This window comes from Salmo salar, chromosome ssa11 (assembly GCF_905237065.1).
Source record: "Salmo salar chromosome ssa11, Ssal_v3.1, whole genome shotgun sequence".
Lineage (NCBI taxonomy): Eukaryota > Metazoa > Chordata > Actinopteri > Salmoniformes > Salmonidae > Salmo > Salmo salar.
In genome coordinates this window covers 13,531,636-13,545,361 of record NC_059452.1, presented here as the reverse complement: position 1 = coordinate 13,545,361, position 13,726 = coordinate 13,531,636, and the positions used below count along the sequence as shown (strand labels likewise).

Genomic DNA, 13,726 nt, shown 5'->3' with positions numbered 1-13,726 from the left:
ACACTATTCGAAGGACACACTGAATCTGAGAATAATTGTAATATCACTGGTTAGAAGATCATTTGCTGAAGACAGTCATCTAAATTCTAGAATATTGGATGGACGTTTTGGGAGTCTACCGAAACAGGGAAGGAAACAAATCAGTTGTTTTGTTATTTAACTTCAACGAATCACAACCAGCCATAGGATGTCAACAAGGGTTGAGTTTGAAAATTTGTTTGAAAAGTCCTAAGACCGCCAACGCGTATGACAAAATCAACAGTACAACACCAATGATATTGATCTGTTTAAAGCAATCAATTTTGTTTCATTGTGATTACTATAACGTTTATATTAATCACTAATCTGAAGTAAAAAGGATGTGTAAATACCCTCAATTCGATGTGGTCAAAATGTGAGGTTGTAGTAACAAATGTAGTAACACTTTCCACATACAAGAAATTAGCACAATATAAAATAATCTAATATGTAAAGATAAATTAACATTTCAATTTAGGCTGATAGTGTTTGATACCCACTCACAAATTCTTGCCACAATCATATATTTCTCACTAGTTTAATCGTTAACAGAATTTAACCAGGCGCACCTATAGTGACTGTGCAGTAGCCCATTCATTCGCCCTGCCAACTTATTGTAACCTGTCAAGCCATAGTATTAATATTATTCTATTCATTGTTATTTCAGACCACTGTGTATGGACACTACAGTTGGATAAATACAGCTTGATTGGACAATCTCACAGATAAATATGGCACAGAAACCTGAACCTTTATGTTGAACCGCAATCAAGATTAAAGACCAGTAAACTGAGAAACAATGTCCCGTCTCTCTAAAGGCCTCCACAGACTGTACGATTTTGCCGTCCCAGACAAAATGTTCACGTTGTGGAAAATTTCTTAGGTCATAAATGATGGCGTTCATAGCTTCCGACAAATTTTGGTCATTTCTAGACTTTTCGAGCCTTTATTGTGTAGTGTGTGGCTGGTGTTGCGAGCCGATCCTGTTTACTGACCAATAGGAACATGGCCCGCAATGGCGACATGCATTTTTAAAACATTTTTTATGTGACTATAGAATTCACACACCGTATAATGAGAACTTGGTGCAAGTAATGGGCTGTGTCTAGCTACCAATAACATAAACACACCTCGAATGTCGAAATCACAACGCTTGTATTGAGTAATGCCAATGATTATGTGGAGACACATATCACATTCGAGCGATGAGGCTTATATTCAGCTTTTCCATGTTGTGATGGGCCTCTTCAGTTTGAGAGTTGAGCTTTTCATTACGAGGAGAACACTGTCCCAGAGGCAGGAGGAGCAGTGTCTGTAAATCATCAATGTAGTAACAGCTTGTTGTTCTTTCAACGCCATGCTTGATGCGCCAGGTTAATATCTGGCCAGGTTAATATCAACATTTTAATTTGTTCACATCGTAAAAGACTGAATCGGACCTAGAGTGTGGGAAGATCTTAACCTGAGCACAATCTCCCTATCTTTGCCTACTTACACCAGTGATAATTCCCTGAGGTTCTCAACTTCTTCAACAGACAACTACTATATGGGAGTGATTCAAGTATGATTTGCAGTATGACCAATAGAAAAATCCTATCAGATTTTGGAGCCAGTCCTAGTGGACTCCTATGGGATTCTATTGTATAGGATATTTAAAAAAAAATCGAATTTATATACAAGAATCCAATAGAAAAATCCTATCAGATTTGGGAACCAGTCCTATTGGACTCCTATAGAATTTTAGGATAGGTTGTCAGGCTGTGGGTAACTGGTGCATGGAATCAGGCGCAGGAGAGCAGAGATGAGTGTACAAGGTAATTTATTCCACGAACAGCACCAGTATAAAACTAATACTAAAGGTGCATGAAATACTGGTCACTCGTAAATAACGGGCGTAATAACAAACCCGGCAAACAATACCAGCCAACAAGTAACAACCTGAACATTATATACAAACACGCACACAAACATGGGGGAAACAGAGGGTTAAATAATGAACATGTAATTGGGGAATAGAAACCAGGTGTGTAGAAAACAAAGACAAAACAAATGGAAAATGAAAAGTGGATCAGCGATGGCTAGAAAGCCGGTGACGTCAACCGCGGAACGCTGCCCGAACAATGAGAGGGACCGACTTCGGCGGAAGTCGTGACATAGGTTCCAAAATCAGAAGACATTTTCTATTAGATTTTTTTTATTGGAATCCTATAGCATTTTTTACTAGGGGACTAAGAATGCTCAAAACTATGTGCCGATTGTCCTTTTTCCAATATTCAAAATTGAGTGCTGCTATTATGTTTGTCTTTATTCAACTTCATTCAAATACATTCAAACTAATTATAAAATGTCCACATGCTTGAGAAACGAAAACATTGAATTGACTTCATCGCAGGGTTTGGAACTGGTTCAGGGAACAGAACAGAAAATTGCAAAAGAACATCATTTTTCAAGGAACAGAACCATAACCGAGAAGAAAATAACGTTATTTTACGCTCCGGGGCATTTTTTTTCAGTACCACAATAAAACACGCCTATGCAAAGCCCTCACTTAGAAACTTATTCCAGTGACTTTGCCAGTGTCTGTGTGTGTGTATGCTACCTTTCCCTCCCCCTCCCTCCGAAGAATAGTCTACTGTAGCTACTGACGTTACAAACATGATTCAGAACTTAGGGAGAGAGATTTTTAATTAGAGAAGAATGAATTAACTTTTTCAATGCTATCTACGAATACTATAGTTAAGTTTCACATTCGATTTATTAACTACAAAAAGGTAAGACATGTTTTTATTTACATTTTGGTGCCGCTCGGCACACACAAGCTTGTTAGCAAGCTAGCTAGCTCTGGTCTAGCTCTCAAGCTCTAGGTGGCATTATGTGTAATATAATGGAACTGAGAGTCATGATCGAAGGCCAGCTTTGCTCCAACGTTAGTCAAGCCAACTCTCTGAAGTTCAGACATTCAAAGTTCCTTCATAGAAGCCGCTCCTCCGTAGGTCTAATTCTGTGAGCCTAATTCAGATAATGCATGTCATAACAACAAGATGCCCAGACCACTCTCCTCACCCACAACATTTCTGTTGCATCTCGCTCCCTACACTAGACTTGTCTGTGCAATGCATGTACGAACTCTGAGATTTAAAAAGGAACAGAAAGGAACGATATAAAACATTCCTAATTTTTGGTTCGAACCTGTTCAGAACTTTATTTTGCAGGTCTGTTCAGAACAAAATGATTGGGAAATAATTTTGGTTCCAACCCCTGCTTTATAGTGGTAGCCATGTAATAGATGACAGCATGGCACAAAAACAGAACAACTATTATGGCCTTCCCCAAGTTTGTTCTCCTTTGTTTATTTCAAATGAATACCAACATTTCCTGTTCGCTTTTCCATTTTTTCTCAATCAGGTTGAGATAGGAGACGTGCCTGATGTGGACAGTCCACAAGGAACGGACTTCATGTCTGCTAGAGTAACATCAAATTCAACTCCTCAAAAGAGATTCACCCCCCTGAGTTTGCAGCTGACTAGTCCTCATCCGACAGCGGCAGACACAAATCCTTTAACCTTTGGCGTGAACGTGAACGTTGACTTGGCACCCACATGGACAATGCATCAAGTAATGCTGTTATTTTGCGGTCATGATGTCCTAGCTATTTATGGAGAACTTACAAGTTTTCAAGTTGGGCCTACATACATATTTTCAAATAGTCCCTCTACCACTGCATGGGAGGGTGCACGCAGTAGTTAAACAAGCAATATTTTTCTATGAGTATATGTATCTGTAGTCCTGCATTTTCAGTGTATTTTGTTGATACACCGTGACCTATTGGTTACACTCGAGACCTATCAACTTGAATTTTCAGGACAGAAAAATGTAATTATCCCCCATGATGAAATTGGGTAGGGGACTATGGATCTGTCTCCGTCCATTTGTTGATTGTTAGTTAGTACGTACGTCACACGCAATATTTTGGATGCCAATGGCCTGATTTTGACAAAACTTTAATGAATGATGCGTCTTGCCATAGAGATCCGGCATTGGTTGGCCCAATGGGGGTCCTGCATCATTTGTGCAGGATGACATGTTTACTGTTGCATTTTTGTCATATGTATTATTTTTTCTCGATCAGGATGAGCAACAGGAAGAAGGCCAAATGGACACAACAGAGCATACATTGATGGAAAATAGTATGGTCTTTGCTGAGGCTGCCAGTGATCCTGCTGATTCCAGTTTTGTGTCTTTCACCAGCCCCGCCGTCTCCAGCAAGGGATCAGCATCTGACAGTGCGCCAGAAAAAACTGGAAGATGGAGCGAAAGGAAATGGATTGTGAATGAGTCTAAACTCATGGAATTTTCCAAACATGTCACCAATGTGGAGCTGTCTTGACTTATAGAAGATGAACCACTTTGGGCAGCAAAATCTAAGTAACATGGAGTTGTTACAATAGACACAGCAGAGAATGTCCTGATGCATGCGGAACCAAGGCACAGCGTTTGTTGAGTTCCACATATTGATTTAAAATTAAACTTCTTCAACCAAAACAATAAACAAGCAACACAACGTGACTACGTGGTGCAACAAGCACCACCACAAACAATCAATATCCCACAAAGCAAGTGGGAACAGGGAACCCTTAAGTATGATCCCCAATCAGAGACAACAAACATCAGCTGCCTCTAATTGGGAACCATATTAAGAGCACCAACATAGAAATGGATAAACTAGAACACCCCCTAGTCACGCCCTGACCTACAACACCATAGAGAACCAAGGGCTCTCTATGGTCAGGGCATGACAGACGTACATGGAATGTGCTGATTGGGCCACACTGCTGAACCTTCAGATGCCCAAGAGAACAGCCTTGTACGAAATACAGCTAACATACTTGCTTCCAGTTATTGAACATGCATACCCCGACCAGCAGATTACAATCTTGCCGAGCCTGATTGGAAATGTGTGGTGATGGACAGTCCTTGGTTCAGGTAAGAATGTGGAAATGTTCAGCCAATGAATTTTACTAGGTGGGTTACATAACAGGCAGTACTAATCATCAATTGTTTTTATCCCCTAAGGATAAAAACTCACTATTACTCACTATTTTCTTGAAAGGGGGCCACTTTGGGTTGAGACAATCATTCAGAGGGCCGCACAGATCTTTAATTTGTTGTACTTTTACTTCCAATATTAGCAGTTATCAATTCGGAGCAAATTCAGAGCAATAGAGCACATGCAATTGATTTGATTTACAGCACAACACACACACACACACACACACACACACACATATATATATATATATATGCACACACACAGTGGGGGGAAAAAGTATTTGATCCCTGCTGATTTTGTACGTTTGCCCACTGACAAAGGAAGGATCAGTCTATAATTTTAATGGTAGGTTTATTTGAACAGTGAGAGACAGAATAACAACAAAAAATCCAGAAAAACGCATGTCAAAAATGTTATAAATTGATTTTTGCTTTAAAATAGCTTTAAAATAGCTACCTTGTTTGTGAAATCAGCATACAATATTTCGGCTGAGGCCAAAAAACACTATTTGACAATCTCCGCGTCTGTGAAGGCCGCCTTGTTTCTCGCGAGTGTCCAAGCAATCTCATATGTTGTCTCTGTCGTTATTTCTGCATCAGTGCTAGTTCTGTCCATTATTTGCTGTTGTCCTTTGAGCTGTCCTTTGAGTTGCGCTATTTTGTTGTTTCTGAGGTTGTTTTGTCAAAGTGGGCATGGTGTGACTGGAAATGTCACTCTAAATTTGCTCATTTAAAACAATTGACTGCCTTCAAGCAAATAAGACAAAGTGAGCTAGTCCCATCATGCAGTACAAAAAAGACTGTGTTCTTCTTGAGTCGACCATATACTTCGCATTTGCCAGGTTAGCTACATTAGCTAGCTGCATTTCCCCGCCGCCATTTCCTGATTTTCCTGGTTCTCCGGTTGTTGTTCGTTCATAGCTGTCACGTTGTTCTCCAGCACTTCCCCCTCGTTTTCATTGTCAATAGATTTACATTTCTTTTTTTGCAATAAATCGATCCATGTCGACCAGACTGCAAAATTAGCTAGTAGCAAACTGATATGTGTAGGTCGCTGTAGCTGAGCAGTTACGTTCTATTTCGGCCTTTCTGTTCAACAGCTGCACTATACTGCCATCTATCTGCCGTCCAGGGAACAATAGATATATTCAATGAAGTGATTCAGGCCTGCATTAAACACATTGAATTGAAGTTGTATCATTGTTATGTATTATGTATGGAAAATAGAAAGATCACCGCAAGCCACAAATTAAGGAATGCGGCCCGCGGGCCACACAATGAGTACCACTGCCCTAAGGTTACAGAGGCCACACGCTCTCCTGCAATGGAACCAGTAGGTTTCCAGAGTGGACTCGAGCATCTTATTGGTAAGGGAATAGATGTCAAGGTGGTCACAACAGACAGATCGTTCTCCGTTCGAAAGATAATGAGAGAGTCCTATCCGGACATTGAACATCCAATTTGACACCAGGCATACATGTAAAGGACAGTAAACTGTAAAGACATCCACAGATGACACAATCTCTATTGCACTCCACACTGCTCAGCGTTCAACACCATAGTGCCTTTCAAGCTCATCACTAAGCTAAAGACCATGGGATTAAAGACCTCCCTCTGCAACTGAATCCTGGACTTCCTAACGGACTGCCCACAGGTGGTGAGGGTAGGCAGCAACACATCTCCCAACACTGACCCTCAACACGGGGGCCCCTCAGGGGTGCGTGCTTAGTCCTCCTGTACTCGCTGTTCACCTATGACTGTGTGGCCGCACACGACTCCAACACCATTATTAAGATTGCAGACGATACGACAGTGGAAGGCCTGATCACCCACGACGATGAGATGGCCTAAAGGAAGCTGATCGTGGACTACAGGAAACGGAGGTCAGAGCACATCCGCATCGACGGGCTGTAGTGGAGCAGGTCGAGAGCTTCAAGTTCCTCGGTGTCCATATCACTAAGGAATTATCATGGTCCAACAATTATCATAGCCCGACAACGCTGCCTTCCCCCTCAGGAGGCTGAAAGGTTTCGACATGGGCCCTCAGCTCCTCAAAAAGTTCTACAGTTGCACCATTGAGAGCATCTTGACTGGCTGCATCACCGCTTGGTATGGCAACTGCTTGGCATCTGACTGCAAGGCGCTACATCTCTGTGGCCGAGCTACCTGCCATCCAGGACCTCTATACCAGGCGGTGTCAGAGAAATGCCCTAAAAATTGAGAAGCGGTACCGATGCACCAAGTGTGGAACCAACAGGACCCTGAACAGCTTCTACCCCCAAGTCATAAGACTGCTAAATAGTTCACCGGGTAGCTATTGGTTAACTATCTGCATTGACCGTTTTTGCACTGTCTTTTGAGTCATCACATATGCTGCTGCTACTGTTTATTATCTATCCTGTTGCCTATTCACTTTATCCCCATCTACAGTATATGTACATATCTACCTCAATGTTGGGCTCCCGAATAGTGCAACAGTCTAAGGCACTGCGTCTCTACAGTCCCTGGTTCGATTCCAAGCTGTATCACAACCGGCCGAGATTGGGAGTCCCATAAGGAGGCGCACAATTGGCCCAGCATTGTCCGGGTTTGGTCAGGGTAGGCCGTCATTGTAAACAAGAATTTGTTCTTAACTGATTTGCCTAGTTAAATAAAAGTAAATAAATACCTAAATAAGTACCCCTGCACCTCAATTACCTCGTACTCCTGCACATCGACTCGGTACTGTTACCCAGTATATATAGCCAAGTTATCATTACTCATTGTGCATTTATTCCTTGTGTTATTTTTTTCTATTGTTTCAATTTGTTTCACTGCATTGTTGGGAAGGGCCAATAAGTAAGCATTTCACTGTTAGTCTACACCTGTTGATTTACGAAGCATGTGACAAATAATGTATTTTAATTTGATTTGATCTTACGCTGTGGGTGAAGAGTATCTGCCATCATCTCTGGTGGAGTTGTAGCTCATGTGGAGGAGTTAGAGGTAAATACATAAATCAATAGTGTAACTGTAGAAAAACAACCCCACTCATGTCTCACTCCCCTCAGCTGGTCTCAGACCACTTTGAAGTGTTTGTGACAGTATTACCCATCCCCCAGTGGGGGATGGGTATCAGGAGCCCTGTCTATCTGCCCTGTCTATCAGGAGCCAACAATCTACTCACCCTGACAGCTACATCTCAGTTTCCCGGAACGGTGTGCAGATATCAACAATGCTTGTCTGTTGAATTCATGCCTGTTTGTGATCAAATGTCATTTTCAGGAGTTGAAGTGCAGGTTCAGGTCAATGCTCCATCACAAATAAATAAAATAACATCTGTGGAGTCTATCGCTGGGAAGTGGACGGAGTGGAACACCACTGTTACCATGGAGCGCTAACAGCGGACCAGCAGTGGAAGAAGAGGTAATTACAGGAAGATTCACCAACCTTCAAAGCCCTGTACTCTCTGGTCATGGACAAACGCCTGCAGAATGATCTCGATCAGATGGGACAGTTCAAGCACACAGGTGTGTTCCCCATTGAATTTGGAAGTATATCACATGAAACACACACAGAACCAGTCCTTTTCACAGATGAGAAATGCTTTCTTTGAATCCTATTATTATTGTGCTCTGATTTGTGCGTAGTTGTTCACAAGCAAATGACTTGGCACATAATATCTGTTTGGCGCCTGCCATGCCTGTGTTAATCAATGCTCCATCTAAGATTGTCTCTCTTCTCTTTTGTTATGTTTTACCAGGAACACTTGAGGTATTTCACAGTTCTATGTTGAAATACTGTCAAAAGCGTCTCCACTTCAAAGACTACAGCATGAAAGCCCGTACCCAGTTGACAGTTTTGGACCAGAATGAGAATCAGAACCGTAATAGAGGACAAGCCTCAACCATTGTTGGTAACTACTGAAACTATGACATCAATGTTCTGATTTACACTTTAGCACTTTGCATTACCATCCCAATATGACAAAACAATCATTGGGCCTGTCCAGACAGATCTATTCTAACAAAAGGACAGGTAATTGCCCCCGCTGGATAGTTTGGTTGACTTGGTGAAAGTGGGGGGGTTTCTTTGGGGTATGGTGCACCCTTTCAGTTGTTTCAGAGGCACCTGGGGAGCTGACTAACTTAACTACGCTTATCTGATCATTTGGATGTAGCCTTTTGGATGAGTGCATAGTAGGAAACCAAGAAGTGTCCTTGTCTTTATATTGTATTCACTGGTTTATGTTCTCTTTTCATATTTCTGTCACTCCAAAATACAACATTGTTTACCCTAAACAGTCAACGTTGGATTGCCCGGCCAATATACCAGCCCACCAGGAATGACCTGATTGAGCGCATCCTCATGGACAAATTAGTGAAATACTGGGAGCCAAAATCCTGTGGAAGCGGCTGTCGTCTGGCTGCCAACAGCCCCCATCCCAAACCCCAGCAAGGAGGTGGTTATTGCAGCACACACATCAAGACTCAAGGACACTTGGGGGATTTTCTGACCCCCCCCCCCCCCCAACCTAATACGAACACACTCCATTGTAATATAATTTGTTAGCATCTTATCCTTAACACTGGATTTGATAAAAATCCATCTAATGTAGGCTTCTACTGTAAATAAAAGCGCCGCCATACCTACTTTATACTGTCTATTTTAACATTGGTTGATGTGAATTTTGAGAATGCCTTGTCTATACTGTGTATTGTTCGTTGTTGTATTGAACCTTTATTTAACTAGGCAAATCAGTTAAGAACAAATTCTTATTTACAATGACGGCCTACCTGGCCAAACCTGGCCAACGCTGCGCTGCCCTATGGGACTCCCAATCATGGCCAGATGTGATACAGCCTGGATTCAAACCAGGGACTGTAGTGACACCTCTTGCACTGAGATGCAGTGCCTTAGACTGCTGCGCCACTTGGGTGCAGTGATCTGTGTTGTAAAAAATAAATGATTGTCTTTGCTGATTCATCGATTGTCATGTCATTTACGTAGGTATACGCCATGATTTGTTGGGTGTTACCAATTTACCTTCAGTATTAAAATGTTACTGATAACAATTCTTTGTTTTGACTGCTTTATTTCTTCAATGACTTAAAGCAGATAGACACAAAACAGGTAGTACTGGTTCAAATAATGGCATTTATTACTGTGATTTGACAGAATTGTAACAAAATAGAAGGTACTGGTTTATTAGAGTGCTATGACTAAATTGGTTGATTAGGCAATGTCTGGCTGTGAAGCTAAGTCATCGTAGTTTAATTACAATAGGCCCATCACATCCTCTGCTTCCTTGAAACAACACATGAAGGCAAGACTCTTCTGTTTCCTCGTCTGAGTCTCTCCCTTCATTGCCCATTCAAGCACCAGTCATTATGAAATTAACCTGTGTTGACTAAAAACACATTGCTTTCATGATTGGCTAGATACAACCAATCTAATCAGAAGAAAAAGATTGATTTGATCAGAGGGCATTATAAAACTCCAAACATTATCAATACTTTGTCTTTTACACTTTATTACTGTGTGCTGGGACTAGAACAATAATATCACTTACTCGATGGACAGCTGTCCATTCGGTCCAGCAGGTCTGGGCTGCTTCTTCCCATTTATTTTCTGGACATGGAAGAATGTCTCTATAACGCCACGATTGATGAGCGCAGAGAAGTCCTTGTGATTTGTTACACAGTCACTTGGTGCGCTGCTTTCTTCACAGGAGATACAGTTGAAGTCGGAAGTTTATAAACACCTTAGCCAAATACATTTAAACCCAGTTTTTCACAATCCCTGACATTTTGTAAAAATTCCCTGTCTTAGGTCAGTTAGGATCACCACTTTATTTTAACAATGTGAAATGTCAGAATAATAGTAGAGAGAATGATTTATTTCAGCCTTTTTTTCTTTCATCACATTCCCAGTGGGTCAGAAGTTTACATACACTCAGTTAGTATTTGGTAGCATTGCCTTTAAATTGTTTAATTTGGGTCTAACATTTTGGGTAGTCTTCCACAAGCTTCCTACAATAAGTTTGATGAGTTTTGGCCCATTCCTCCTGACAGAGCTGGTGTAACTGAGTCAGGTTCCCCCCCCCCCATCGATAGCAGTAACAAGTCCCACTCTGTGCAGCACAAACACTCATCGTCGATTGCTATGGTTTGGCATTCCCTTCAGTTGCACCAACAATCCCCCTCAAATCTGGCTCTCACCACCGCTCCAGTTAGCTTGTTTACTGGCTCCGCTGCTGATTCAGCCTCCCTCCTTGCTTGCTCAGCATCCAGCAGCACAAGTTCCTCCTCAGTAAATTCAAGTTCAAATAAATATGGCTCTGAATAAAATGGTCTTCTACCTCAAAGTCTGATATGATTTGTGAAGTGTTATGATTTGCCAATAAGAAAGCAAGCTAGCTAGTTATGTTAGCAACTACAGTAAGCAACAACTGGCTGCCTCCTGGGAGTTTGGTTTACAAAACCACACCAAGTCTTGAGGGAAGAGAGCGCAGGCAGAACCCAAATAGTTTGTAAATGAGGATGTTGATGGAATCTCATTTCTTATGATTATCAGTCAAATTAACACATGTATAAAATACAGATTATTATTTATAGTTTTGTAAGACTATAAATGACCAACCACCCAGCTTTGGAGTAGTTTGAAGGTCTACTTCCCTGATTTTGACAGGAACTGGCTAGTACATACCCATTGACTTCCAGCAATTGCGCTAAGCCAACAATATGCTACCTTCAACTTCCTTCAAACTGCATGCAGAAACATAATAATAGTATCCATGAGTTTGTCTGACTCTGGGTAAGTAGGAAATTACCCAAAATCACCAAATCCCGAAGTATGCCTTTACCATAAAGATTTGAAACTCAGGGCATTGTTAAAGACTGAGTGTCCCAGGATGCCGGACATTGAATTTCAGATCCTGCGATTAAAGGAAGAGACTTAATTGGAAGTCAAAGGGGCATTTTTGAAGGGTTACAAAGGTTGAATCTTCGAAAATGTTACACATTTGTTACCAAGAGACGGTCATGACCCGGCAATTGAAATATGAATTAAATTGGCCGAAAAGCATTATTTTTTTTTACCTTAGTCACAATGGTCTTGCAGCGGTAGAAAGTAAGAGCCTTGTTAGATCAATTCTGAAAAGTATATCTGTGACATTATTTTTGATTATTTCAGACTTGAAACTGTCTGTGTCTCTGTCTGTCTGTATGTCTGTCTGTGAATGTATATGTCTGTCTGTGTATGAGTGTATTTGTCTGTCTGTCTCTTTCTGTCTGTCTGCCTGCTTGCCTGCATGTCTGTCTATCTGCCTGTCTATATGTCTGTCTATGAGTGTATGTCTGTCTGTCTCTCTTTCTGTCTCTCTTTCTGTCTATGAGTGTATATGTCTGTCTGTCTGTCCTACTCTTTCTGTCTGTCTGCCTGCCTACTTGACTGCATGTCTGTCTGTCTGCCTGCCCATATGTCTGTCTATGAGTGTATATGTCTGTCTGCCTGCCTGACTGTCTATGAGTGTATCTGTCTATGTGTGTATATGTCTGTTTGTCTATGAGTGTATATGTCTGTCTGTCTGTTTATCTGAGTTCCTCAATACTTTGCAGATAGAATTGTATGTCTGTCTGTATGTGTAACTCTAACCCTAACCCCTGACTCCTAACCCAAACCTCTATATAGATAGCCCCTGTGACACTCATCTTTCTCCATTGAATGCAATACATTGACAAAAACGTCATCCTTGTGAGACTCATCTTTTCCCATTGAGTGCAATGCATTGACAAAACTTAATATATTGTGATGTTTTCCTTCTTTCAAAAACATGACAGGATGACGTTTTCCTATGATATCATGTTGCCTCACGTTCCTCAAACCTCTGTTTGGCATTTGGAGGCATTCCCTGGTAATCAAATACTTTGTTTATGAAACGCATCACCCCGAAATTGGGGTTTGTCCCTTGACCTGGCAACCGTGGCCCTAGTAGGCTAGAGACACTGTAACAACATAGGAATGAGAGCTATAGGCAATTCAGTAGAAACAGTCGCTACTGCATTATTTAATATTTCAATTAAGCATTGTTTCTAGAAAACAAATACCACTTGCTTCCAGTTGATTCATTCAGCTAACGCTAGCTAACAATTACTTACCAGATGATGTTGTCTGTGCACTACTAAGACATCATCATCTTATTCCCTCCACTTTTCTCACATTACATTTTTCCTTTCAGCAGACGTTTCTTCTGCTGGCAGTTTATCAATTTCAATGTAGTTTTTTTATTCCGTTTGACATAGACCTTGCCAATTTGGTTCCTAACAAAACAATCCATTATCTCTGATGCATGCAAAGGGGCAAGATCGAAAATGGCTAGTGTTTTGAATGGAATTAGCACACTTTTTGAGTAGAATTGGCACACTCCAATTTCATTGGCTGTGTATAACGTTGCAGATTGATTTCACTGCTACCTGCTGTATCTTTCATGCGTGACTCGTATATGGATGACCCCCCCCCCCTGCCTGCAGTAACGTTACATTCACAACTGTAACTATATGAGGTCCAGACGGAGTGACTGCAAAGTGATACAACAATAAGGTTGTGTGTTAAACAAAAGTTAATGTGTTAATGTTAGGTGCCTAGCTACATTGTTGAAATATGTACAGTACCAGTCAAA

The 13,726-nt window shown here is 41.2% G+C and overlaps 1 long non-coding RNA gene across 1 annotated transcript; it reads left to right on the top strand.

Moving 5' to 3' along the window:
* The first annotated feature begins 5,446 nt into the window (after positions 1-5,446).
* On the top strand, positions 5,447-9,897 carry LOC106562071 (uncharacterized). Its single transcript, XR_001318968.2, has 3 exons — positions 5,447-8,576; positions 8,810-8,962; positions 9,351-9,897. It is a non-coding gene; the product is annotated as an uncharacterized lncRNA (long non-coding RNA).
* The last annotated feature ends 3,829 nt before the right edge of the window (positions 9,898-13,726 follow it).